The sequence below is a fragment of the Phyllobates terribilis genome, unplaced genomic scaffold, assembly GCF_046119375.1.
Source record: "Phyllobates terribilis strain yellow unplaced genomic scaffold, ASM4611937v1 Scaffold_9__5_contigs__length_417890890, whole genome shotgun sequence".
Lineage (NCBI taxonomy): Eukaryota > Metazoa > Chordata > Amphibia > Anura > Dendrobatidae > Phyllobates > Phyllobates terribilis.
The window spans coordinates 381,977,308-382,003,906 of record NW_027362769.1 but is presented as its reverse complement, the minus strand read 5'-3'; the positions used below and the strand labels follow the sequence as shown (position 1 = coordinate 382,003,906).

Below are 26,599 nucleotides of genomic sequence, written 5' to 3'. Positions count from 1 at the left end.
CTCCTTTCTCGCATTTCCATAATCAAAATTTTACTATTGTTTCGCCTAATTTGTGTTTCTTTCACTGATTGACTCTTCCATACAATCAATAGAAGAGTCCATGGTCCTGTCACGCAGCTCTGTTCTGAGGAGAAATATAGGAAAAAAAGTCTCAGAAGCCACTTTTATACCTCACTTTCCATTCACGCATCCCTATAATCTAAATTTTTGTTGTTTCGCCTATTTTTTGCTTTTTTTTTTTTTTACTCTTCACACAATGCAAAAGGCGAGTCGATGGTCCTGTCACAGCAATGTCCTGAGCAGAAAAAGTCTCAGAAGCTATTTTTCTACCTCAAACCCCAATAATTGTTATTCAGTCGTTTCGCCTAGTTTTTTTGCGTTCTTTCACCATTTTACTATTCAATACAATCAATAGAAGAGTCGATGGTCCTGTCACATAGCTATGTTCTGAGGAGAAATATAGGGAAAAAAAAGTCTTGGAAGCCACTTTTCTACCTCACCTTCCATTAACGCTTTCTAATAATTTAAATTTTATAGTCGTTTCGCCTAATTTTTGAGGTTTTTCACCCTTCGCTCTTCATACAATGCAAAAGACGAAACAATGGTCCTGTCACAGCAATATTATGAGGAGTAATAGTGGGGGAAAAAAAAGTCTCAGAAGCCACTTTTCTACCTCATATCCTGATCGTTATTATACAGCCGTTTCGCCTATTTTTTTTTTTTTTTCACCGATTGACTCTTCCATCCAATTAATAGAAGACTCAATGGTCCTGTCTCGTAGCTCTGTTCTGAGGAAAAATATAGAAAGAAAAAGTCTCAGAAGCCACTTTTCTACCTCACCTTCCATTAACTTTTTCCCATAATTGAAATTTTATAGTCGTTTCGCCAAGTTTTTGAGGTTTTTCATCATTTTGCTGTTCATAGAATGCAAAAGACGAAACAATGGTCCTGTCACAGCAATATTATGATGGGTAATAGAGGGGAAAAAAAAGTCTCCGAAGCCACTTTTCTACTTCACATCCCGATAATCGTTATTATACAGTCGTTTCGCCTAATTTTTTTTGCGTTTTCTTCACCGATTGACTCTTCCATCCAGTCAATAGAAGACTCGATGGTCCTGTCACGCAGCTCTGTTCTGAGGAAAAATATAGGAAGAAAAAGTCTCGAAAGTCACTTTTCTACCTCACGTCCCAATAATTGTTATTATACAGTCGTTTCTCCTATTTTATGCATTTTTTGTCACAGATGGACTCCTTCATACAATGAATAGAAGACTCGATGGTCCTGTCACGCAGCTCTCTCTGAGGAAAATATAGGAAGAAAAAGTCTCAAAAGCCACCGTTCTTTCTCACATCCCCATAATCAAGGTTTTACTGCCATTTCACCTACATTTTGCTTTCTTTCACCGATTTACTCTTCCATCCAATCAATAGACGAGTCACTGGTCCTGTCGCATAGCTCTATTCTGAAGAGAAACATTGGGAAAAGAGTCTCAGAAGCCATTTTTCTATCTCATGTTCCATTCACGCATCCCTATAATCGAGATTTTAAGCCTTTTCGTCTAAATTTGCATTTTCTTACCGATTTGCTCTTCTGTACAATACAATTGGAGAGTTGATGGCCCTGTCACATAGCACACCTTCCCATAATCGTTATGCCACAGTACTTTTGACTATATTTTGTGTTTTTTCACCGCTTCGCTCTTCAGACAATGCAAAAAGCGATGGTCCTGTCCAGGGGCTGGCTGGCAAATTTTGGCCTAGGGGGCAAGCATACAGCAGTGGCCCATGAGCAGCGGCACAGCCTCACTGCGCAGGTGCGGAACCAGCACCGGACATGTAGAAATGCGCATGCGCCCCACAATAATAGCGCTTTCCGGGAGCAATATTCAAATGCATGGGTGGCGCTGCCCCTGACTGAATAGCAGGATCACACCCCTATGACTAGCAGATAGGACAAATTATATATAATGTTATAAAATCATTATAATACCACTAATTTTAATGAAAAAAAGGTTGTTAGTGATGCACATTGCATCACTAGCAACGCAATGGGGGCAGTGTAGATACAGTGGGGGAAAAAAGTATTTAGTCAGCCACCAATTGTGCAAGTTCTCCCACTTAAAAAGATGAGGTCGGCCTGTAATTGACATCATAGGTCGACCTCAACTATGAGAGACAAAATGAGAAAACAAATCCTGAAAATCACATTCTCTGATTTGGAAAGAATTTTTTTTCAAATTTTGGTGGAAAATAAGTATTTAGTCAATTACAAACAAGCAAGATTTCTGGCTCTCACAGACCTGTAACTTCTTCTTTAAGAGGCTCCTCTGTCCTCCACTCATTACCTGTAGTACTGGCACCTGTTTGAACTTGTTATCAGTATAAAAGACACCTGTCCGCAACCTCAAACAGTCACAGTCCAAACTCCACTATGGTGAAGACCAAAGAGCTGTCGAAGGACACCAGAAACAAAATTGTAGCCCTGCACCAGGCTGGGAAGACTGAACCTGCAATAGGCAAGCAGCTTGGTGTGAAGAAATCAACTGTGGGAGCAATAATTACAAAGTGGAAGACTTACAAGACCACTGATAATCTTCCTAGATCTGAGGCTCCACACAAGATCACGCAAGATCTTTTGGGGTCAAAATGATCTCAAGAACGGTGAGCAAAAATCCCAGAACCACACGGGGGGACCTAGTGAATGACCTGCAGAGAGCTGGGACCAACGTTACACAGGCTACCATCAGTAACACACTACGCCGCCAGGGACTCAGATCCTGCAGTGCCAGACGTGTCCCCCTGCATAAGCCATTACATGTCCAGGCCCGTCTGAAGTTTGCTAGGGAGCATTTGGATGATCCAGAAGAATATTGGGAGAATGTCATATGGTCAGATGAAACCAAAGTAGAACTGTTTGGTAGAAACATAACTTGTCGTGTTTGGAGGAGAAAGAATGCTGAGTTGCATCCAAAGAACACCATACCTACTGTGAAGCATGGGGGTGGCAACATCATGCTTTGGGGCTGTTTCTCTGCTAAGGGACCAGGACGACTGATCCGTGTACATGAAAGAATGAATGGGGCTATGAATCGTGAAATTTTGAGTGCAAACCTCCTTCCATCAGCAAGGGCATTGAAGATGAAATGTGGCTGGGTCTTTCAGCGTGACAATGATCCCAAGCCCACCGCCAGGGCAATGAAGGAGTGGCTTCATAAGAAGCATTTCAAGGTCCTAGAGTGGCCTAGCCAGTCTCCAGATCTAAACCGTATAGAAAACCTTCGGAGGGAGTTGAAAGTTCGTGTTGCCCAGTGACAGCCCCAAAACATCACTGCTCTAGAGGAGATCTGCATGGAGGAATGGGCCAACATACCAGCAACAGTGTGTGCCAACCTTGTGAAGACTTACAGAAAACGTTTCACCTCTGTCATTGCCAACAAGGGATATATAACAAAGTATTGAGATGAACTTTTCTAGGTGACCAAATACTTATTTTCCACCAAAATTTGAAAAAAAATTCTTTCCAAATCAGACAATGTGATTTTCAGGATTTGTTTTCTCATTTTGTCTCTCATAGTTGAGGTCGACCTATGATGTCAATTACAGGCCTCTCTCATCTTTTTAAGTGTGAGAACTTGCACATTTGGTGGCTGACTAAATAGTTTTTTTCCCCACTGTAGTACTTGACAGGTTCCCTTTAAAGCCAGGGATGTCAAATTCAAATACACAGACAAAGTTCAAAGCTAGGACAAAGTCGCGGACCAACCAAGATATTTATTAAAAAATATGTCTACAATTGAGGACTTTTTTCTTTATCAAATATAACGATTAATTTAAAAATGATAGTGGAATATTATATGTTATGTAAAAGCAGTAAAAAGAATATGGCCCAATGGCCTAATTTAAATATGTAATTTAACAGAGGATAAAAATCCTTGAATGAAACAGATAATAATGTATGATGCAAACTAAAGTGCCCCCAAACACAGTATGACACCCCCACAGTGAATTCCTCCACACTCACAGTCTGATCACCCTACTGTGCCCCTCTCCCTCAATCCCCCCAACAAAGAATGGTGACCCCATCACAGTATGATTCTCCAACTATAATCCCCACACAGCCCTCAATACAGTATAATGGCCACAAAGAGTCCTCCATACAGTATAATGGCCCCTCATAGTCCTCCATACAGTATACTGGGCCCCTCATAGTCCTCCATACAGTATAATGGCTCCACATAGTCCTCCATACAGTATAATGGCCCCACATAGTCCTCCATGCAGTATAATGGCCCCACATAGCCCTCCATACAGTATAATGGCCCCACATAGTCCTTCATACAGTATAATGGCCCCACATAATCCTCCATACAGTATAATGACCCCACATAGAACTCCATTCAGAATAATGGGCCCCACATAGTCCTCCATACAGTATAATGGCCACAAAGAGTCCTCCATATGGTATAATGGCTACAAAGAGTCCTCCATACAGTATACAGGGCCCCACATAGTCCTCCATACAGTATAATGGCCCCACATAGTCTTCCATACAGTATAATGGCCCCACATAGTGCTCCATAAAGTATAATGGCCACAAACAGTGCTCAATACAGTATAATGGCTACAAAGAGTCCTCCATACAGTATACAGGGCCCCACATAGTCCTCCATACAGAATAATGGGCCACTCATAGTCCTCCATACAGTATAATGGCCCCACATAGGCCTCCATACAGTATAATGGGCCCCACATAGTTCTCCATACAGTATAATGGGCCCCACATAGTCCTCCTTTCACGGGTGTGTCAGAGGTGACAGACAGTCGCCCTGCAGTGGTTTGCAGGAGGTCGCCTCATTTGGCAATGCAGACAGCTGCCTAGATAGGAGGCTGTGTTGAGGACCCAGCGACTACCTCCCTTTAGTCTGAGTTAATATATACCTGGTGTGTCTAGGTGGGCGTCGCCGGTTATACTTATTTCTACTTGGAACTTGGCTGAAGCAGCATCACATCCTCTTTGGAGTCTTGAGGCCGTGTGCCCTGTTGGAGTTCCTCTAAAGCTAAGTTATTAATTCCCTGTGTTGTCTTCCCCGTTTGTCTTTAGAGTGCTAGCGGAGGTTGACTAGTGCTCATCTCCTTCCACCCCCAGCTTTAGCCTTACGACAGGGATAGTAGGCCGAGGCACGTGATCGGCGATAGCTGTGGAGGCTGTATAGGGACGTTAGGGGGAGACTGAGTGACGCTTGTCCAGATTAGGAGGTCACCTCTTCCCCTTTTCCCTAGTGTCTGGGCTCCCTTTCCCTTTCCCCTCTGTATTGCACTCACACCTGGCGTGATTCTCTGTGTTGCACTCACACTTGGCGTCACACCTCCATACAGTAAAATGGGCCCCACATAGTCCTCCATACAGTATAATGGGCCCCACATAGTCCTCCATACAGTATAATGAGCCCCACATAGTCCTCCATACTGTATAATGGCCCCACATAGTCCTCCATAAAGTATACAGGGCCCCACATAGTCCTCCATACAGAATAATGAGCCCCACATAGTTTTCCATACAGTATAATGGCCCCACATAGTCCTCCAAACAGAATAATGACCCCCACATAGTCCTCCACACAGAATAATGGGCTCCATATAGTCCTCCGTACTGTGTACACGGCCCCGCATAGTGCTCCGTACTGTGTACACGGCCCCGCATAGTGCTCCGTACTGTATACACGGCCCCGCATAGTGCTCCACATAGTATACATTGCCCCACATGGTGCTCCACACAGTATACATTGCCCCACATGGTGCTCTGTACTGTATCCACGGCCCCACATGATGCTCTGTACTGTATAAACGGCCCAGCATAGTGCTCCGTACTGTATACATGGCCCCGCATAGTGCTCCATACTGTATACATGGCCCTGCATAGTGCTCCGTACTGTATACATGGCCCCGCATGGTGCTCTGTACTGTATACGTGGCCCCACATGGTGCTCCATATTGTATACATGGCCCCGCATAGTGCTCCGTACTGTATACATGGGCCCGCATGGTGCTCCGTACTGTATACATGGCCCCACATGGTGCTCTGTACTGTATACATGGCCCGCATGGTGCTCTGTACTGTATACATGGCCCCACATGGTGCTCTGTACTGTATACATGGCCCCACATGGTGCTCCGTACTGTATACATGGCCCCACATGGTGCTCTGTACTGTATACACGGCCCCGCATAGTGCTCCACATAGTATACATTGCCCCACATGGTGCTCCACACAGTACACATTGCCCCACATGGTGCTCCGTACTGTATCCACGGCTCCACATGGTGCTCTGTACTGTATACATGGCCCAGCATAGTGCTCCGTACTGTATACATGGCCCCGCATAGTGCTCCATACTGTATACATGGCCCTGCATAGTGCTCCGTACTGTATACATGGCCCCGCATAGTGCTCCATACTGTATACGTGGCCCCACATGGTGCTCTGTACTGTATATATGGCCCCACATGGTGCTCTGTACTGTATACGTGGCCCCACATGGTGCTCTGTACTGTATACATGGCCCCGCATAGTGCTCCATACTGTATACATGGCCCCGTATGGTGCTCCGTACTGTATACATGGCCCGCATGGTGCTCTGTACTGTATACATGGCCCCACATGGTGCTCTGTACTGTATACATGGCCCAGTATGGTGCTCCGTACTGTATACATGGCCCCACATGGTGCTCTGTACTGTATCCACGGCCCCACATGGTGCTCTGTACTGTATACATGGCCCCACATGGTGCTCCGTACTGTATATATGGCCCCACATGGTGCTCTGTACTGTATACATGGCCCACATGGTGCTCTGTACTGTATACATGGCCCCGCATAGTGCTCCATACTGTATACATGGCCCCGTATGGTGCTCCGTACTGTATACATGGCCCGCATGGTGCTCTGTACTGTATACATGGCCCAGTATGGTGCTCCGTACTGTATACGTGGCCCCACATGGTGCTCTGTACTGTATCCACGGCCCCACATGGTGCTCTGTACTGTATACATGGCCCCACATGGTGCTCCGTACTGTATATATGGCCCCACATGGTGCTCTGTACTGTATACATGGCCCCACATGGTGCTCCGTACTGTATACATGGCCCGCATGGTGCTCTGTACTGTATACATGGCCCCACATGGTGTTCTGTACTGTATATATGGCCCCACATGGTGCTCTGTACTGTATACATGGCCCCGCATAGTGCTCCATACTGTATACATGGCCCGCATGGTGCTCTGTACTGTATACATGGCCCCACATGGTGCTCTGTACTGTATATATGGCCCCACATGGTGCTCTGTACTGTATACATGGCCCCGCATAGTGCTCCATACTGTATACATGGCCCCGTATGGTGCTCCGTACTGTATACATGGCCCGCATGGTGCTCTGTACTGTATACATGGCCCCACATGGTGCTCTGTACTGTATACATGGCCCCGTATGGTGCTCCGTACTGTATACATGGCCCCACATGGTGCTCTGTACTGTATCCACAGCCCCACATGGTGCTCTGTACTGTATACATGGCCCCACATGGTGCTTCGTACTGTATATATGGCCCCACATGTTGCTCTGTACTGTATACATGGCCCACATGGTGCTCCGTACTGTATACATGGCCCGCATGGTGCTCTGTACTGTATACATGGCCCCACATGGTGCTCTGTACTGTATATATGGCCCCACATGGTGCTCTGTACTGTATACACGGCCCCGCATAGTGCTACGTACTGTATACATGGCCCCACATGGTGCTCCGTACTGTATACATGGCCCTGCATAGTGCTCTGTACTGTATACGTGGCCCCACATGGTGCTCTGTACTGTATATATGGCCCCACATGGTGCTCTGTACTGTATACATGGCCCACATGGTGCTCTGTACTGTATATATGGCCCCGCATGGTGCTCTGTACTGTATACATGGCCCCACATGGTGCTCCGTACTGTATACATGGCCCCACATGGTGTTCCACATAGTATCATGGCCCCAGATTAAAAAAATAAATAAATACTCACCCACATGGTGCTCTGTACTGTATCCACAGCCCCACATGGTGCTCTGTACTGTATACATGGCCCCACATGGTGCTTCGTACTGTATATATGGCCCCACATGTTGCTCTGTACTGTATACATGGCCCACATGGTGCTCTGTACTGTATACACGGCCCGCATGGTGCTCTGTACTGTATACATGGCCCCACATGGTGCTCTGTACTGTATATATGGCCCTGCATAGTGCTCTGTACTGTATACGTGGCCCCACATGGTGCTCTGTACTGTATATATGGCCCCACATGGTGCTCTGTACTGTATACATGGCCCCACATGGTGCTCTGTACTGTATACACGGCCCCGCATAGTGCTACGTACTGTATACATGGCCCCACATGGTGCTCCGTACTGTATACATGGCCCTGCATAGTGCTCTGTACTGTATACGTGGCCCCACATGGTGCTCTGTACTGTATATATGGCCCCACATGGTGCTCTGTACTGTATACATGGCCCTCATGGTGCTCTGTACTGTATACATGGCCCCGCATGGTGCTCTGTACTGTATATATGGCCCCGCATGGTGCTCTGTACTGTATACATGGCCCACATGGTGCTCTGTACTGTATATATGGCCCCGCATGGTGCTCTGTACTGTATACATGGCCCCACATGGTGCTCCGTACTGTATACATGGCCCCACATGGTGTTCCACATAGTATCATGGCCCCAGATTAAAAAAATAAATAAATACTCACCTCTGCCATTCCAACGCTGATCACTACCTATCTGTGGGCCCACAGGCCATCCCCCTTTCAGTAGCATCGCGGCCACTCTCCTCTGCACGCGCCATCCCATCAGGCCGCGCACCATCCCATCAGACGGCGCACCATCCCATCAGGCCGCGCGCCCTCCCATCAGGCCACACGCCCTCCCATCAGGCCTGTTGGGAGGGCGCATGCAGTGGAGAGTGGTTGCGGCAGTATTAAGGCGAAGGCTGACGGCCGTGCTGCCCCAAAACCTCTGCTGGAAGATCGATCTGGGGGGCATTTGCTCCTCTGCCACCCAGCCTAGCCCGCCCCTGGTCCTGTCACAGCAATGTTCTGAGGAGAAATAGTGGAGAAAAAAGTCTCAGGAGCCACTTTTCTACCTCACATTCCCATAATCGTTATTATACAGCTATTTTGCCTATTTTTTTTTTTCACCGAAAGCCTCTTCCATTCAATCAATAGAAGACTTGATGGTCCTGTCACATAGCTCTGATTTGAAGAGAAATTTGAAGGAAAAAGCACCAGAAGCCACTTTTCTGTCTCACATCCCTTTTACGCATACCGATAATCAATGTTGTACAGTCGTTTCGCCTAATTTTGCGTTTTTTCACTGCATCCCTATCACATATATTGAAATAGGAGAATCAATGGTCCTATCTCTGTTCTGAGGAGAAAGGGGGAAATATGAGTCTCAGAAGCGACTCTCCTACCTCACATCCCATTCACGTTTCCCAATAATCGTAATTTTATAATTGTTTCCACTAATTTTGTGGGTTTTTTTTCATCACTTCGCTTTTCCGTACCGTGCAATAGGACAGTCGATATCGTATTCTTCCCATGTTGCGGTTTTAACACTTGTGAGCATACCCTAAGGCTATGATCTCTGAATTTTTTGAGGAGTTCAAAAACGACAAATTTTTTTAAGCAAAACACAACGACTTTGGAGTTTTTTTTTTCCTGAATTTTTTTTTAGTGGCCTTTAAGGGTTTTTTTAAGCTTTTTTTTTTTACTGAACGGTTTTCTGCAGCTTTTTGACTTGATGTGTCAAGTTTGAGGGGAAATTCGCCCCAAAGGAGTGACGTACCTTCCCCCCCTCCCCACCACGTTTTTCAAAACCTCTTTACAAAAAAATGTTTAAAAAAAACTCGTCGTATGGACAACCAAATGGATTTCACATTTATAGGAAGAGTCGTTCAAGCATTTTGTATGTTTTTTTTTATGCGGATCTGCAAAAAAAATAACCTCTGTGAACATATCCTATTGGATTGTATTCTGTCTTGGGGGCTGCTATATACAGTACACTATGGACCACAATACAGCTCTGTCCTTATATTCAGTGTCAGAAAGAAAGAAGGTTCAAGGTCAGCCAAAGGGTGCCCCCATATTAGGGTCAGACAGAGTTTTATCTGGAAGTGTTAGCCTTATAGTGCACCCCATATTCAGTATCAGAGAGAAAGAGTTAATCCACTACCAGTCATATAGTGCCCCCCATGATCAGGGTCGGACACAGTATTTACCCAGGAACAGTGTCAGCCAAAGAATGCCCCATAATCATGGTTAGTCATGAAGAAAGTTAGTCCAAGAGCAGTGCCTGCCATAGAGTGTCCCATAATCGTGGTCAGTCATGAAAAGAGTTAGTCCAAGAGCAGTACCATCTATAGAGTGCCCCATAATCATGGTCAGTCATGAAGAGAGTTAGTCCAAGAGCAGTGCCAGCCATACAGTGTCCCATAATCATGGTAAGTCATGAAGAGAGTTAGTCCAAGAGCAGTGCAAGCCATACAGTACCCCATAATCACGGTCAGTCATGAAGAGAGTTAGTCCAAGAGCAGTGACAGCCATAGAGTGCCCCATAATCATGGTCAGTCATGAAGAGAGTTAGTCCAAGAGCAGTGCCCGCCATACAGTGGCCCATAATCATGGTAAGTCATGAAGAGAGTTAGTCCAAGAGCAGTGCCCGCCATACAGTGTCCCATAATCATGGTCAGTCATGAAGAGAGTTTGTCCAAGAGTAGTGCCAGCCATACAGTGTCCCATAATCATGGTCAGTCATGAAGAGAGTTAGTCCAAGAGTAGTACCATCCATAGAGTGCCCTATAATCATGGTCAGTCATGAAGAGAGTTAGTGCAAGAGCAGTGCCAGCCATAGAGTGCCCCATAATAATGGTCAGTCATGAAGAGAGTTAGTCCAAGAGCAGTGCCCGCCATACAGTACCCCATAATCATGGTCAGTCATGAAGAGAGTTAGTCCAAGAGCAGTGCCAGCCATACAGTACCCCATAATCATGGTCAGTCATGAAGAGAGTTAGTGCAAGAGCAGTGCCCGCCATAGAGTGCCCCATAATCATGGTCAGTCATGAAGAGAGTTAGTCCAAGAGCAGTACCATCCATAGAGTGCCCTATAAGCATGGTCACTCATGAAGAGAGTTAGTGCAAGAGCAGTGCCTGCCATAGAGTGCCCCATAATCATGGTCAGTCATGAAGAGAGTTAGTCCAAGAGCAGTGCCTGCCATAGAGTGCCCCATAATCATGGTCAGTCATGAAGAGAGTTAGTCCAAGAGCAGTGCCTGCCATAGAGTGCCCCATAATCATGGTCAGTCATGAAGAGAGTTAGTGCAAGAGCAGTGCCCGCCATAGAGTGCCCCATAATCATGGTCAGTCATGAAGAGAGTTAGTGCAAGAGCAGTGCCCGCCATAGAGTGCCCCATAATCATGGTCAGTCATGAAGAGAGATAGTGCAAGAGCAGTGCCCGCCATAGAGTGCCCCATAATCATGGTCAGTCATGAAGAGAGATAGTCCAAGAGCAGTGCACGCCATAGAGTGCCCCATAATCATGGTCAGTCATGAAGAGAGATAGTGCAAGAGCAGTGCCCGCCATAGAGTGCCCCATAATCATGGTCAGTCATGAAGAGAGTTAGTCCAAGAGCAGTGCCCACCATACAGTACCCCATAATCATGGTCAGTCATGAAGAGAGTTAGTGCAAGAGCAGTGCCAGCCATAGAGTGCCCCATAATCATGGTCAGTCATGAAGAGAGTTAGTCCAAGAGCAGTGCCAGCCGTACAGTACCCGATAATCACGGTCAGTCATGAAGAGAGTTAGTCCAAGAGCAATGCCTGCCATATAGTGCCCCATAATCATGGTCAGTCATGAAGAGAGTTAGTCCAAGAGCAGTACCATCCATAGAGTGCCCCATAATCATGGTCAGTCATGAAGAGAGTTAGTCCAAGAGCAGTGCCAGCCATACAGTACCCCATAATCACGGTCAGTCATGAAGAGAGTTAGTCCAAGAGCAGTGACAGCCATAGAGTGCCCCATAATCATGGTCAGTCATGAAGAGAGTTAGTCCAAGAGCAGTGCCAGCCATGCAGTGCCCCATAATCATGGTCAGTCATGAAGAGAGTTAGTCCAAGAGCAGTGCCCGCCATACAGTGTCCCATAATCATGGTCAGTCATGAAGAGAGTTAGTCCAAGAGCAGTACCATTCATAGAGTGCCCCATAATCATGGTCAGTCATGAAGAGAGTTAGTCCAAGAGCAGTGCCCGCCATACAGTGGCCCATAATCATGGTAAGTCATGAAGAGAGTTAGTCCAAGAGCAGTGCCCGCCATACAGTGTCCCATAATCATGGTCAGTCATGAAGAAAGTTAGTCCAAGAGTAGTGCCAGCCATACAGTGTCCTATAATCATGGTCAGTCATGAAGAGAGTTAGTCCAAGAGTAGTACCATCCATAGAGTGCCCTATAATCATGGTCAGTCATGAAGAGAGTTAGTGCAAGAGCAGTGCCAGCCATAGAGTGCCCCATAATAATGGTCAGTCATGAAGAGAGTTAGTCCAAGAGCAGTACCATCCATAGAGTGCTCTATAATCATGGTCAGTCATGAAGAGAGTTAGTGCAAGAGCAGTGGCTGCCATAGAGTGCCCCATAATCATGGTCAGTCATGAAGAGAGTTAGTCCAAGAGCAGTGCCCACCATACAGTACCCCATAATCATGGTCAGTCATGAAGAGAGTTAGTGCAAGAGCAGTGCCCGCCATAGAGTGCCCCATAATCATGGGCAGTCATGAAGAGAGTTAGTCCAAGAGCAGTGCCAGCCATACAGTACCCCATAATCATGGTCAGTCATGAAGAGAGTTAGTCCAAGTGCAGTACCATACATAGAGTGCCCCATAATCATGGTCAGTCATGAAGAGAGTTAGTCCAAGAGCAGTGCCCACCATACAGTACCCCATAATCATGGTCAGTCATGAAGAGAGTTAGTCCAAGAGCAGTGCCCGCCATAGAGTGCCCCATAATCATGGTCAGTCATGAAGAGAGTTAGTCCATGAGCAGTGCCCGCCATAGAGTGCCCCATAATCATGGTCAGTCATGAAGAGAGTTAGTCCAAGAGCAGTGCCAGCCATACAGTACCCCATAATCATGGTCAGTCATGAAGAGAGTTAGTGCAAGAGCAGTGCCCGCCATAGAGTGCCCCATAATCATGGTCAGTCATGAAGAGAGTTAGTCCAAGAGCAGTGCCAGCCATACAGTACCCCATAATCATGGTCAGTCATGAAGAGAGTTAGTGCAAGAGCAGTGCTCCCATAGAGTGCCCCATAATCATGGTCAGTCATGAAGAGAGTTAGTCCAAGAGCAGTACCATCCATAGAGTGCCCTATAAGCATGGTCACTCATGAAGAGAGTTAGTGCAAGAGCAGTGCCTGCCATAGAGTGCCCCATAATCATGGTCAGTCATGAAGAGAGTTAGTCCAAGAGCAGTGCCTGCCATAGAGTGCCCCATAATCATGGTCAGTCATGAAGAGAGTTAGTCCAAGAGCAGTGCCCGCCATAGAGTGCCCCATAATCATGGTCAGTCATGAAGAGAGTTAGTCCAAGAGCAGTGCCCGCCATAGAGTGCCCCATAATCATGGTCAGTCATGAAGAGAGTTAGTGCAAGAGCAGTGCCCGCCATAGAGTGCCCCATAATCATGGTCAGTCATGAAGAGAGTTAGTGCAAGAGCAGTGCCCGCCATAGAGTGCCCCATAATCATGGTCAGTCATGAAGAGAGATAGTGCAAGAGCAGTGCCCGCCATAGAGTGCCCCATAATCATGGTCAGTCATGAAGAGAGATAGTCCAAGAGCAGTGCCCGCCATAGAGTGCCCCATAATCATGGTCAGTCATGAAGAGAGTTAGTGCAAGAGCAGTGCCCGCCATAGAGTGCCCCATAATCATGGTCAGTCATGAAGAGAGTTAGTCCAAGAGCAGTGCCCACCATACATTACCCCATAATCATGGTCAGTCATGAAGAGAGTTAGTGCAAGAGCAGTGCCCGCGATAGAGTGCCCCATAATCATGGTCAGTCATGAAGAGAGTTAGTCCAAGAGCAGTGCCAGCCGTACAGTACCCGATAATCACGGTCAGTCATGAAGAGAGTTAGTCCAAGAGCAGTGCCTGCCATATAGTGCCCCATAATCATGGTCAGTCATGAAGAGAGTTAGTCCAAGAGCAGTACCATCCATAGAGTGCCCCATAATCATGGTCAGTCATGAAGAGAGTTAGTCCAAGAGCAGTGCCAGCCATAGAGTGCCCCATAATCATGGTCAGTCATGAAGAGAGTTAGTCCAAGAGCAGTGCCTGCCATAGAGTGTCCCATAATCGTGGTCAGTCATGAAAAGAGTTAGTCCAAGAGCAGTACCATCTATAGAGTGCCCCATAATCATGGTCAGTCATGAAGAGAGTTAGTCCAAGAGCAGTGCCAGCCATACAGTGTCCCATAATCATGGTAAGTCATGAAGAGAGTTAGTTCAAGAGCAGTGCGAGCCATACAGTACCCCATAATCACGGTCAGTCATGAAGAGAGTTAGTCCAAGAGCAGTGACAGCCATAGAGTGCCCCATAATCATGGTCAGTCATGAAGAGAGTTAGTCCAAGAGCAGTGCCAGCCATGCAGTGCCCCATAATCATGGTCAGTCATGAAGAGAGTTAGTCCAAGAGCAGTGCCCACCATACAGTGTCCCATAATCATGGTCAGTCATGAAGAGAGTTAGTCCAAGAGCAGTGCCCGCCATACAGTGGCCCATAATCATGGTAAGTCATGAAGAGAGTTAGTCCAAGAGCAGTGCCCGCCATACAGTGTCCCATAATCATGGTAAGTCATGAAGACAGTTAGTCCAAGAGCAGTGCCTGCCATACAGTGTCCCATAATCACAGTCAGTCATGAAGAGAGTTAGTCCAAGAGCAGTGACAGCCATAGAGTGCCCCATAATCATGGTCAGTCATGAAGAGAGTTAGTCCAAGAGTAGTGCCAGCCATACAGTGTCCCATAATCATGGTCAGTCATGAAGAGAGTTAGTCCAATAGTAGTACCATCCATAGAGTGCCCTGTAATCATGGTCAGTCATGAAGAGAGTTAGTGCAAGAGCAGTGCCAGCCATAGAGTGCCCCATAATAATGGTCAGTCATGAAGAGAGTTAGTCCAAGAGCAGTACCATCCATAGAGTGCCCTATAATCATGGTCAGTCATGAAGAGAGTTAGTGCAAGAGCAGTGGCTGCCATAGAGTGCCCCATAATCATGGTCAGTCATGAAGAGAGTTAGTCCAAGAGCAGTGCCCACCATACAGTACCCCATAATCATGGTCAGTCATGAAGAGAGTTAGTGCAAGAGCAGTGCCCGCCATAGAGTGCCCCGTAATCATGGTCAGTCATGAAGAGAGTTAGTCCAAGAGCAGTGCCCGCCATAGAGTGCCCCATAATCACAGTCAGTCATGAAGAGAGTTAGTCTTAGAGCAGTGCCCTCCATAGAGTGCCCCATAATCATGGTCAGTCATGAAGAGAGTTAGTGCAAGAGCAGTGCCCGCCATAGAGTGCCCCATAATCATGGTCAGTCATGAAGAGAGTTAGTGCAAGAGCAGTGCCCGCCATAGAGTGCCCCATAATCATGGTCAGTCATGAAGAGAGTTAGTGCAAGAGCAGTGCCCGCCGTAGAGTGCCCCATAATCATGGTCAGTCATGAAGAGAGTTAGTCCAAGAGCAGTGCCAGCCATACAGTACCCCATAATCATGTTCAGTCATGAAGAGAGTTAGTCCAAGAGCAGTGCCCGCCATAGAGTGCCCCATAATCATGGTCAGTCATGAAGAGAGTTAGTGCAAGAGCAGTGCCCGCCATAGAGTGCCCCATAATCATGGTCAGTCATGAAGAGAGTTAGTGCAAGAGCAGTGCCCACCATAGAGTGCCCCATAATCATGGTCAGTCATGAAGAGAGTTAGTGCAAGAGCAGTGCCTGCCATAGAGTGCCCCATAATCATGGTCAGTCATGAAGAGAGATAGTCCAAGAGCAGTGCCCGCCATAGAGTGCCCCATAATCATGGTCAGTCATGAAGAGAGTTAGTGCAAGAGCAGTGCCCGCCATAGAGTGCCCCATAATCATGGTCAGTCATGAAGAGAGTTAGTCCAAGAGCAGTGCCCACCATACAGTACCCCATAATCATGGTCAGTCATGAAGAGAGTTTGTGCAAGAGCAGTGCCCGCCATAGAGTGCCCCATAATCATGGTCAGTCATGAAGAGAGTTAGTCCAAGAGCAGTGCCCGCCATAGAGTGCCCCATAATCATGGTCAGTCATGAAAAGAGTTAGTCCAAGAGCAGTGCCCACCATAGAGTGCCCCATAATCATGGTCAGTCATGAAGAGAGTTAGTCCAAGAGCAGTGCCCGCCATAGAGTGCCCCATAATTATGGTCAGTCATGAAGAGAGTTAGTGCAAGAGCAGTGCCCGCCATAGAGTGCCCCATAATCATGGTCAGTCATGAAGAGAGTTAGTGCAAGAGCAGTGCCCGCCATAGTGCCCCATAATCATGGTCAGTTATGAAGAGAGTTAGTGCAAGAGCAGTGCCCGCCGTAGAGTGCCCCATAATCATGGTCAGTCATGAAGAGAGTTAGTCCAAGAGCAGTGCCAGCCATACAGTACCCCATAATCATGGTCAGTCATGAAGAGAGTTAGTCCAAGAGCAGTGCCCGCCATAGAGTGCCCCATAATTATGGTCAGTCATGAAGAGAGTTAGTGCAAGAGCAGTGCCCGCCATAGAGTGCCCCATAATCATGGTCAGTCATGAAGAGAGTTAGTGCAAGAGCAGTGACCGCCATAGAGTGCCCCATAATCATGGTCAGTCATGAAGAGAGTTAGTGCAAGAGCAGTGCCCGCCATAGAGTGCCCCATAATCATGGTCAGTCATGAAGAGAGATAGTCCAAGAGCAGTGCCCGCCATAGAGTGCCCCATAATCATAGTCAATCATGAAGAGAGTTAGTGCAAGAGCAGTGCCCACCATAAAGTGCCCCATAATCATGGTCAGTCATGAAGAGAGTTAGTGCAAGAGCAGTGCCCGCCATAGAGTGCCCCATAATCATGGTCAGTCATGAAGAGAGTTAGTCCAAGAGCAGTGCCCGCCATAGAGTGCCCCATAATCATGGTCAGTCATGAAGAGAGTTAGTGCAAGAGCAGTGCCCGCCATAGAGTGCCCCATAATCATGGTCAGTCATGAAGAGAGTTAGTGCAAGAGCAGTGACCGCCATAGAGTGCCCCATAATCATGGTTAGTCATGAAGAGAGTTAGTCCAAGAGCAGTGCCAGCCATACAGTACCCCATAATCATGGTCAGTCATGAAGAGAGTTAGTCCAAGAGCAGTGCCCGCCATAGAGTGCCCCATAATCATGGTCAGTCATGAAGAGAGTTAGTGCAAGAGCAGTGCCCACCATAGAGTGCCCCATAATCTTGGTCAGTCATGAAGAGAGTTAGTCCAAGAGCAGTGCCCGCCATAGAGTGCCCCATAATCATGGTCAGTCATGAAGAGAGTTAGTGCAAGAGCAGTGCCCGCCATAGAGTGCCCCATAATCATGGTCAGTCATGAAGAGAGTTAGTCCAAGAGCAGTGCCCGCCATAGAGTGCCCCATAATCATGGTCAGTCATGAAGAGAGTTAGTGCAAGAGCAGTGCCTGCCATAGAGTGTCCCAGTAATCAGGGTGAGACAGAAAGAGATCTCCCAGGAACAGTGCCCACCATAGTGCACCCACATAACCAGGGTCAAAAAGGAAGAGCGTTAATTCAAGAACCGTGCCAGTCATACAGTGCCCCATAATCATGGTCAGTTACAGAATTTATCAAAGAACATTGCCATATATTACCCTTAATCAAGATGAGCCAGAAAGAAGGTTCACCCAGAAACAGTGCCAGCCATAAAGTACCCCCATAATCAAGGCAGCCATAAATCATTTTGCCTATACATCAGATCCATCTTTGGGATCACGCCAGCTTTAAACCAGTAAGGGATGACCCATCAGACCAGTTAGTTCAGAGGCAAAAGGCCAAGGGAAATTCAATCTGCTGACGTCAGCGAGGAGCTGAGCAGCGTGTACGCACATCTAACGATCGCTGCTCTCTATACGCCGGTTACTGTTATAACTCCCTTTTGTTAGGATATTAAGTATCTCCTTTACCCTGTGAGGAATGTATGTTTTCTATACAGACATATTTTGTATTATCCTTCATATTATGTTTTGAATTGTTTCCCTTTTTTGCAGTGTAAGTGATACCTCACCCTGCGTAAGATAATATCATCATGATAGTCATTTTGTCACTGTACACGGAGGCATTATTTCGATCATCCGATATGGTTGCAATCTTTTACACTTCATTTTTCAGCTGCATATACTGTATATGCCTCTATTCACCAGTTGAAGGCCAACAGAGAGTCTTTTTGGCCTCCGTCAGGCTGGTATATAGCAGTATACCTTTTTTCCTGCTGTGCTTTTTCATACTGAGGAGGTCAGTAAGAAAAAAGAAAATGATCCGATTCATTATTGCATTTGTGACTTTTTTTGTCTTGTTTTTGGTGTTTTTCACCTGTTTTTCATTTGCGCCTTATTCTTCTAATTTTTGTCTTTTTTTTTAAAAGTCTATGTTTTATGTGTTCTCTTATTTTTGTTCGTCGTTGAGGGGGTAGTTTGGGGTCTTTAGATTTTGCAGCCAATTCCTCAACCGGGACTTTTTAAAATCACAAAAAATTTGGTGCAAATATACTCCAGTCTCCTTGTGAAGTGGTTTTATGTACGCCTGTAATTTTTCCTGTAAATTTTGTGACATTTTATCCAAGTTCTAAAATGGTAACAAGACAACAATAAAAAGCACTATTTTTTTTGCTAAAAATTCACAAACTGCTTGCAACATTTGGAAGAATTTGATGCAAAAAACACAATGGATACCACAAGGAAAAAATAGAAAAAGTGACTTAAAAAAAAAAAAAAAATGCGCATGATGAATTGGGCCCTAAGTGTTCGAAATCTAGCGTAAAACTGTTTGAAATGTTGCGAAATTTTTTCAGTTGTGGAAAATGTGGTTTTTGAAATGTTTGTGCCAATTTTTTGAAAACTTTGCATAGCTTACCAGGAAGGAGGCATGGATGAACTCTATGTGACTTTAGACTTGAGATAGTTTGCCAGGAGCGGGCGGTCTTGTGACCGCAAGTATGCGATTTGCATACTCCCGGCCGCATTCCAACTAGACGTATCCAAGGCCGTGCACGTCTAGTCTGCACATGACCGCAGTAATACATTGTAACAATTCCTCGGTTCTCTGAGGAGATGAGATAGCAACTTTATGCCTCATTTTAATAAAGGGGAGTGAAATTCCCACATTGCATATATTACCTTGATTGATGGAGAACATCTTATACGCACGCCGCTTCATTTCTCCATCTATCCCGATACCGTCTCTTTTATGCCCAAGAACGGATTAGATGCAGGTTCGGCCTCCGACATGATTAGAGGTTATATCCAAGATAAATAAGGCACATTTCTGAGACGTTTTTGTACATGACTCTTTCTCTCTCTGTCTTGCAGCCGCCCAGATGCCGCAAGCTCCGGATTTGGCAGGATTTCTCGGGTTACATCACCAGGGCACCAGCCCAACAATGCAGGGTGGCAATCATGCAGGAAGTCAAGTCTTAGAGCTGTTACAAGCCTTGCCAAACCTCACCGGGAACCCTTCATAGGAAATGCAAATCTATCAGAGTTACTCCAGGTAACTAAGCCAGGACGATTCAATGTCACAATTGGGGGTCATAGACAACAGATGAAATCCCTGCGATATCATCACATTTGGGCTGTGCATACGATGTACTATGAAATATGGCTGAAATATACGTCAGCGCTTCAGTATATGTATTCTGGTCATGGGGCTATTAGTACGCACAACAGCGCAGGACATGAAGACGTATCATCGAGGAGTACCATAAAGGCTGCTCTGTCTCTGTGGGCACTGTAATAGGCATATAGGATGACTTACCGATTGCTGGGGGTCAGACCACTGATCGTGGAATCTGTCTCTGCCATTGAGCGGAGGTGCCCATTCTCCACATCCAATTTATTTATGCTAGATAACATTAACTACAGTGCTCCTCTATTTCCGACAGTCCCCATGCCAATGAATGGTGTGGATGTCGAGCATGTGCACCTCCAATCAATTTAAGGTGGGGTCCCGTAGAGTCCAGATCCAGAGCCTCACTGGGGTACCAGCGGTCTCACCCCCAGTAATCAGTAAAATATCCTCTGTCCTATTAATAGAAGATAATCTACAATTTTTAGGCAAATTCTACAATACTTGGAGGTGCGTTCTTGAGCTATTTCCTGCCCAACAGGTATATATATTTATTTATTTATTTTCCACCACTAGAGGGAGTTTACTGCATAGATAGTGATTGATAAATCCGTATACAGGGTGCTCCCCCTAGTGGTAGCTGCAGACAGAATCTTATAATGTGTCTTTGTATACAGAGAGCTTCTCCTAGTGGTGGCTGCAGACAGAATCTTATCATGTATCTCTGTATACAGGGAGCTCCCCCTAGTGGTGGCTGCAGACAGAATCTTATCATGTATCTCTGTATACAGAGAGCTCCCCCTAGTGGTATCTGCAGACAGAATATTATCCTGTATCTCGGTATAGAGAGCTACCCCTAGTAGTGGCTTCAGACTGTATACAGGGAGCACCCCCTAGTGGTGGCTACAGACAGAATCTTATCATGTATCTCTGGATACAGGGAGCTCCCCCTAGTGGTGGCTGTAGACAGAATCTTATCATGTATCTCTGGATACAGGGAGCTCCCCCTAGTGCTGGCTGCAGACAGAATCTTATCATGCATCTCTGGATACAGGGAGCTCCCCCTAGTGGTGACTGCAGACAGGATCTTATCATGTATCTCTGTATACAGGGAGCTCCCCCTAGTGGTGGCTGCAGACAGAATCTTATCATGTATCTCTGTATACAGGGAGCTCCCCCTAGTGGTGGCTGCAGACAGAATCTTAACATGTATCTCTGTATACAGGGAGCTCCCCCTAGTGGTGGCTGCAGACAGAATCTTATCATGTATCTCTGTATACAGGGAGCTCCCCCTAGTGGTGGCTGCAGACAGAATCTTATCATGTATCTCTGTATACAGGGAGCTCCCCCTAGTGGTGGCTGCAGACAGAATCTTATCATGTATCTCTGTATACAGGGAGCTCCCCCTAGTGGTGGCTGCAGACAGAATCTTATCATGTATCTCTGTATACAGGGAGCTCCCCCTAGTGGTGGCTGCAGACAGAATCGTATCATGTATCTCTGTATACAGGGAGCTCCCCCTAGTGGTGGCTGCAGACAGAATCGTATCATGTATCTCTGTATACAGGGAGCTCCCCCTAGTGGTGGCTGCAGACAGAATCTTATCATGTATCTCTGTATACAGGGAGCTCCCCCTAGTGGTGGCTGCAGACAGAATCTTATCATGTATCTCTGTATACAGGAAGCTCCCCCTAGTGGTGGCTGCAGACAGAATCTTAGAATGTGTCTCTGTATACAGAGAGCTCCCCCTAGTGGTATCTGCAGACAGAATATTATCCTGTATCTCTGTATAGAGAGCTCCCCCTAGTGGTGGCTGCAGACAGAATCTTATCATGTATCTCTGTATACAGGGAGCTCCGCCTAGTGGTGACTGCAGACAGAATCTTATCCTGTATCTCTGTATACAGGGAGCTCCCCCTAGTGGTGGCTGCAGACAGAATCTTATCATGTGTCTCTTTATACAGGGAGCTCCCCCTAGTGGTGGCTGCAGACAGAATCTTATCATGTGTCTCTGTATACAGGGAGCTCTCCCTAGTGGTGACTGCAGACAGAATCTTATCATGTATCTGTAGCATCGGCGTCTCTGCCCCGTTCTAGGCAGAGACGCCGTCCCTCTCACCTCCCCGCTCCTCCAGCGCTGCTCTCCCCGCTGCTTCCGGCACGCGCTCCTTCCCCGGTAGTGTGCTTAGGGCGCGCGCGCGCTCCCTCTCTCTTAAAGGGACCGCGTGCGCCGTCCTAAGGAGTCCCCGGCCAATTGCCGGAGGACCTCCCATATAAAAGGCACCTCCTCCAAAATGGAGGTGCCCGAGCAATGTTGTAGCACTGTTCACTACTCTGCTTCAGCCCTCAGGTCCCGTTGCCAGTTACCTGCCAGATACCTGCCAGATTCCTGCCAGTCTGCTGTCTAATTCCTGCCTGATATCCTGCTACCTGCCTGCTAGCCTGAGGTCCGACGGTCTGCCTTCCAACTTCTGTCAGTCTGTGTAAGGACCAGCTTGCCCGCTCACCTGGGAGCGCACATCTTCTACCTGCCTGCTTGCCTGAGGTCCGACGGTCTGCCTTCCAACTCCTGTCAGTCTGTCTAAGGACCAGCTTGCCCGCTCACCTGGGAGCGCTCATCTGCTGCCTGTCTGCTAGCCTACCAGGAGGCTCTGCCGTCACGTGCTGTGACCACCCACCTGTCCAGAGACTCCTGCCCGCTCACCTGGGAGCGCTCATCTGCTACCTGTCTGTTGGTCTTCCTGGAGGCTCCACCGTCACATGCTGTGACCACCCGTTCATCCAGAGACTGCCCCGGTCACTTGCCGTGACCTCCTGCCCGTTCATCCAGAGACTGCCCCGGTCACTTGCCGTGACCTCCTGCCCGTTCATCCAGAGACTGCCCCGGTCACTTGCTGTGACTGCCTGCCCGTCTACCCTGGTCGCCACCCGCTCCCTTACAAGGACCGCCCCCTTGTATAGTAGCTCAGAGGTTCCGCCTCCCAGACCCGTTACAGTTTGCTCGGGCCATGGAACCCGGTGGCACCCAAGCTCCCTCGCTCTCGGACCTGTGTCATGAACTGTCCCGTCAGAGGTCCCAACAGGAGTCCATCCTGGGTCACCTGCGGAATGTCAATTCTCGCCTGGACACTCTGACTGCTCTGCCTGCAACCACCGCCAGTGCCATGACTCGCAATCCGGCAGCTCCACTGCCCACTAATAACATGGTATCCTACCCCGGACCCCGGCTTTCTGCACCTCCTCGTTTCGGAGGCGACTCCGCCCAGGCTCGGGGCTTCATAAATCAGTGCACCCTGCACTTTGAACTCCTGTCTCACCAGTTTAACTCCGACCGGGCCAAAATTGCCTTCATCATGTCCCATCTCACCGGAGAGGCCCTGGCCTGGCTAAATCCTCTATGGGAGAGAGGAGACCCCCTGGTGTCCGACTTGCCTGCCTTTCTCACGGCTTTCCGGAAAGTCTTCGACGAACCCGGACGGAAGACCTCATCCGCATCATCTCTGCTACGCCTCCGTCAGGGAAGTCTCACCGTGGGCCAATATGCCATACGGTTCCGTACCCTTGCCTCGGAGCTGGCCTGGGATAATGACGCTCTGGTTTCCGTCTTCTGGGAGGGTCTGTCCGGCTGTATTAAAGATGAACTTGCCGGTCGGGACATTCCTACCACTCTCGATGACCTAATAACTCTTGCCACCCGGATTGACCTGCGGTTCCAGGAGCGTGCCAAAGAGGTCACCCGTGAGAGGAGGTTTCCACGTCTAGCTCCTACTTTTCAGAAACCCGTCACTCCCTCCGTCTCTCCTCAGCTACACTCTCCTGAGCCTATGCAGGTCGACCAGACCAAGATGGTCGGTTCTCGCCAAGAATCTCGCCGAGCCGAGGGAAGCTGTTTCTATTGTGGCAGTATGAAACACTTCATCCGTTCCTGCCCGGAAAAGCCGGGAAACGCCAGTGTCTAGGACCACTCGGAGAGGTCGTCCTAGACAAAAGTAAGCCCTCTCTGTCTCTGACCTTACCGGTCTCTATTGCTTGGGGAGAAAACCGTCTCTTTGAACTCGCCCATCTGGATTCTGGAGCTGCTGGAAACCTCATCTCCCAGTCTCTGGTAGAGAGATACCATATTCCCACCAAGTCCCTGGCTGAACCATTGTCAGTCGCCTCCGTGGATGGAAGACTTCTCTCGGAGACCATCCTGCTCGTCACCGAACCCATAACCCTGCAGGTGGGAATGCTGCACTCTGAGGAGATCTCATTCCATGTGCTGTCCGGACTTTCTCACTCCCTGTTGCTAGGTCTACCTTGGCTCCAGACACATGAACCCGTATTGAACTGGCGGTCCGGTGAAGTACTCCGATGGGGTCCTGACTGCCATAGGACCTGCCTGGTCCCGGTCCGTCCACTTCGCCCTCAGCCTACTCCAGCTAACTTACCTGGTCTCCCGGCTCCCTACTGGCCCTATGCGGACGTCTTCGGTAAGAAGGAAGCTGAGACGTTGCCACCCCATAGGCCATACGATTGCCCGATCGACCTGGTACCTGGCACCACTCCTCCCCGTGGGCGTATCTACCCGTTGTCTGCAGCCGAGACCCGAGCCATGTCTGAGTACATTGAAGAGAATCTGGCTAGGGGATTTATCCGAAAATCTACCTCCCCGGCTGGAGCCGGATTCTTCTTTGTCAAAAAGAAAGACGGCTCGCTACGTCCCTGTATTGACTACAGAGGACTCAATCTCATCACGGTAAAAAACAAATATCCCCTGCCACTCATCTCCGAATTGTTTGACCGTCTCAAGGGCGCCAGGATCTTCTCCAAGCTGGATCTACGAGGAGCGTATAATCTGGTCCGTATCCGTCAAGGAGACGAGTGGAAGACGGCATTCAATACCCGGGACGGTCACTACGAGTACCTTGTGATGCCCTTCGGTCTCTGTAATGCTCCCGCGGTCTTTCAGGAACTAGTCAACGACATCTTCCGTGACCTCCTGTACTCCTGCGTAGTGGTATACCTGGACGATATCTTGGTCTTCTCTCCGGATCTCCCCACACACCGGAGGGATGTTCGTCAGGTCCTGCTTAGGCTTCGGCAGAACCACCTTTACGCCAAATACGAGAAGTGCCTCTTCGATCAGACCTCCCTTCCGTTCTTGGGCTATGTCATCTCCCAAACAGGTCTGCAAATGGATCCCGAGAAGCTCTCTTCCGTTCTAAAATGGCCTCGTCCTGAAGGTTTAAAGGCGATACAGCGATTCCTGGGCTTCGCTAATTATTATCGTCTTTTCATCCCACACTTCTCGTCTCGGACTGCTCCCATATGTGCACTTACCCGTAAGGGGGCTAACCCCAGGACATGGTCGCCTGAAGCCGAGGAGGCCTTCCTTTCCCTAAAGAAAGCCTTCGCCTCTGCTCCCGTCCTGCACCGTCCGGACTGTAATAAACAATTCTACCTGGAGGTTGATGCCTCCTCCTCCGGAGCCGGAGCGGTGCTCACCCAGAAGTCTTCTACCGGGAGAATGGTAACGTGCGGCTTCTTCTCCAAAATCTTCTCCTCGTCGGAGCGCAACTACTCCATTGGAGACCGGGAATTGCTAGCCATCAAATTGGCACTGGGAGAGTGGCGCTATCTGCTTGAAGGGGCTCTCTACCCGGTAATTATCTACACGGATCACAAAAACCTGGCATATCTCCAAAATGCCCAGAGACTCAATCCTCGCCAGGCCCGGTGGTCGTTGTTTTTTGCCCGCTTCGACTTCATTCTTCATTTCCGTCCGGCGGACAAGAACGTCAAAGCTGATGCCTTGTCCCGGTCCTTCCTGTCCTCCGATCAAGAGGAGGAACCTACGCACATCATCGACTCCTCCAAGGTGATGAATGTGGCCCCCTTGGATCTGACTCGTCTTCCACCCGGTAAGACGTTCGTAGCTGTGCCAGATCGGGAGAGGGTTCTTCGCTGGGGACATTCTTCTAAACTAGCTGGCCATGCTGGCCAAAAGAAGACCTTCCAACTTATTACCCGGCATTACTGGTGGCCTACCCTGCGTAAGGACGTGGTAGACTTCGTCGCGGCCTGTTCATCCTGTGCCCGTAACAAAGTTCCCCGACATCTACCTGCCGGCCATCTCCTGCCCCTTCCCGTACCTGCTGCTCCTTGGCAACACATCGCTATGGACTTTATCACCGACCTTCCAGTTTCTGCCGGTTGTACTGTCATTTGGGTTGTCGCTGACCGTTTTTCTAAGATGGCCCACTTCATTCCCCTGCCTGGTCTTCCGTCTGCACCCAAGCTGGCTAAAGACTTTATCCGCCACATCTTCCGTCTCCATGGTCTGCCCCTCCACATCGTGTCGGATCGTGGGGTTCAGTTCACCTCTCGCTTCTGGAGAGCCACATGTAAGCTGCTGGACATTACCCTGGATTTCTCCTCCGCTTACCACCCTCAGTCCAATGGTCAAGTGGAGCGGATCAATCAGATCTTGTCCAGCTACCTCCCGCACTTCGTTGATGCTCACCACTCGGACTGGGTGGATCTCCTACCATGGGCCGAGTTCTCTTATAACAACCATGAGAGCGAGTCCTCTTCTAAATCCCCGTTCTTTATAGTCGGTGGCCAACATCCCCGGATTCCACTTCCTGTCTCCGTTTCTGTGGACAACCCT

At 48.1% G+C, this 26,599-nt stretch overlaps 1 protein-coding gene across 1 annotated transcript in view; it reads right to left on the bottom strand.

Moving 5' to 3' along the window:
- The window catches only part of AXIN1 (axin 1), a 126,717-nt gene that overhangs the window by 25,454 nt on the left and 74,664 nt on the right, over window positions 1-26,599 (bottom strand). The window lies entirely within an intron of this gene.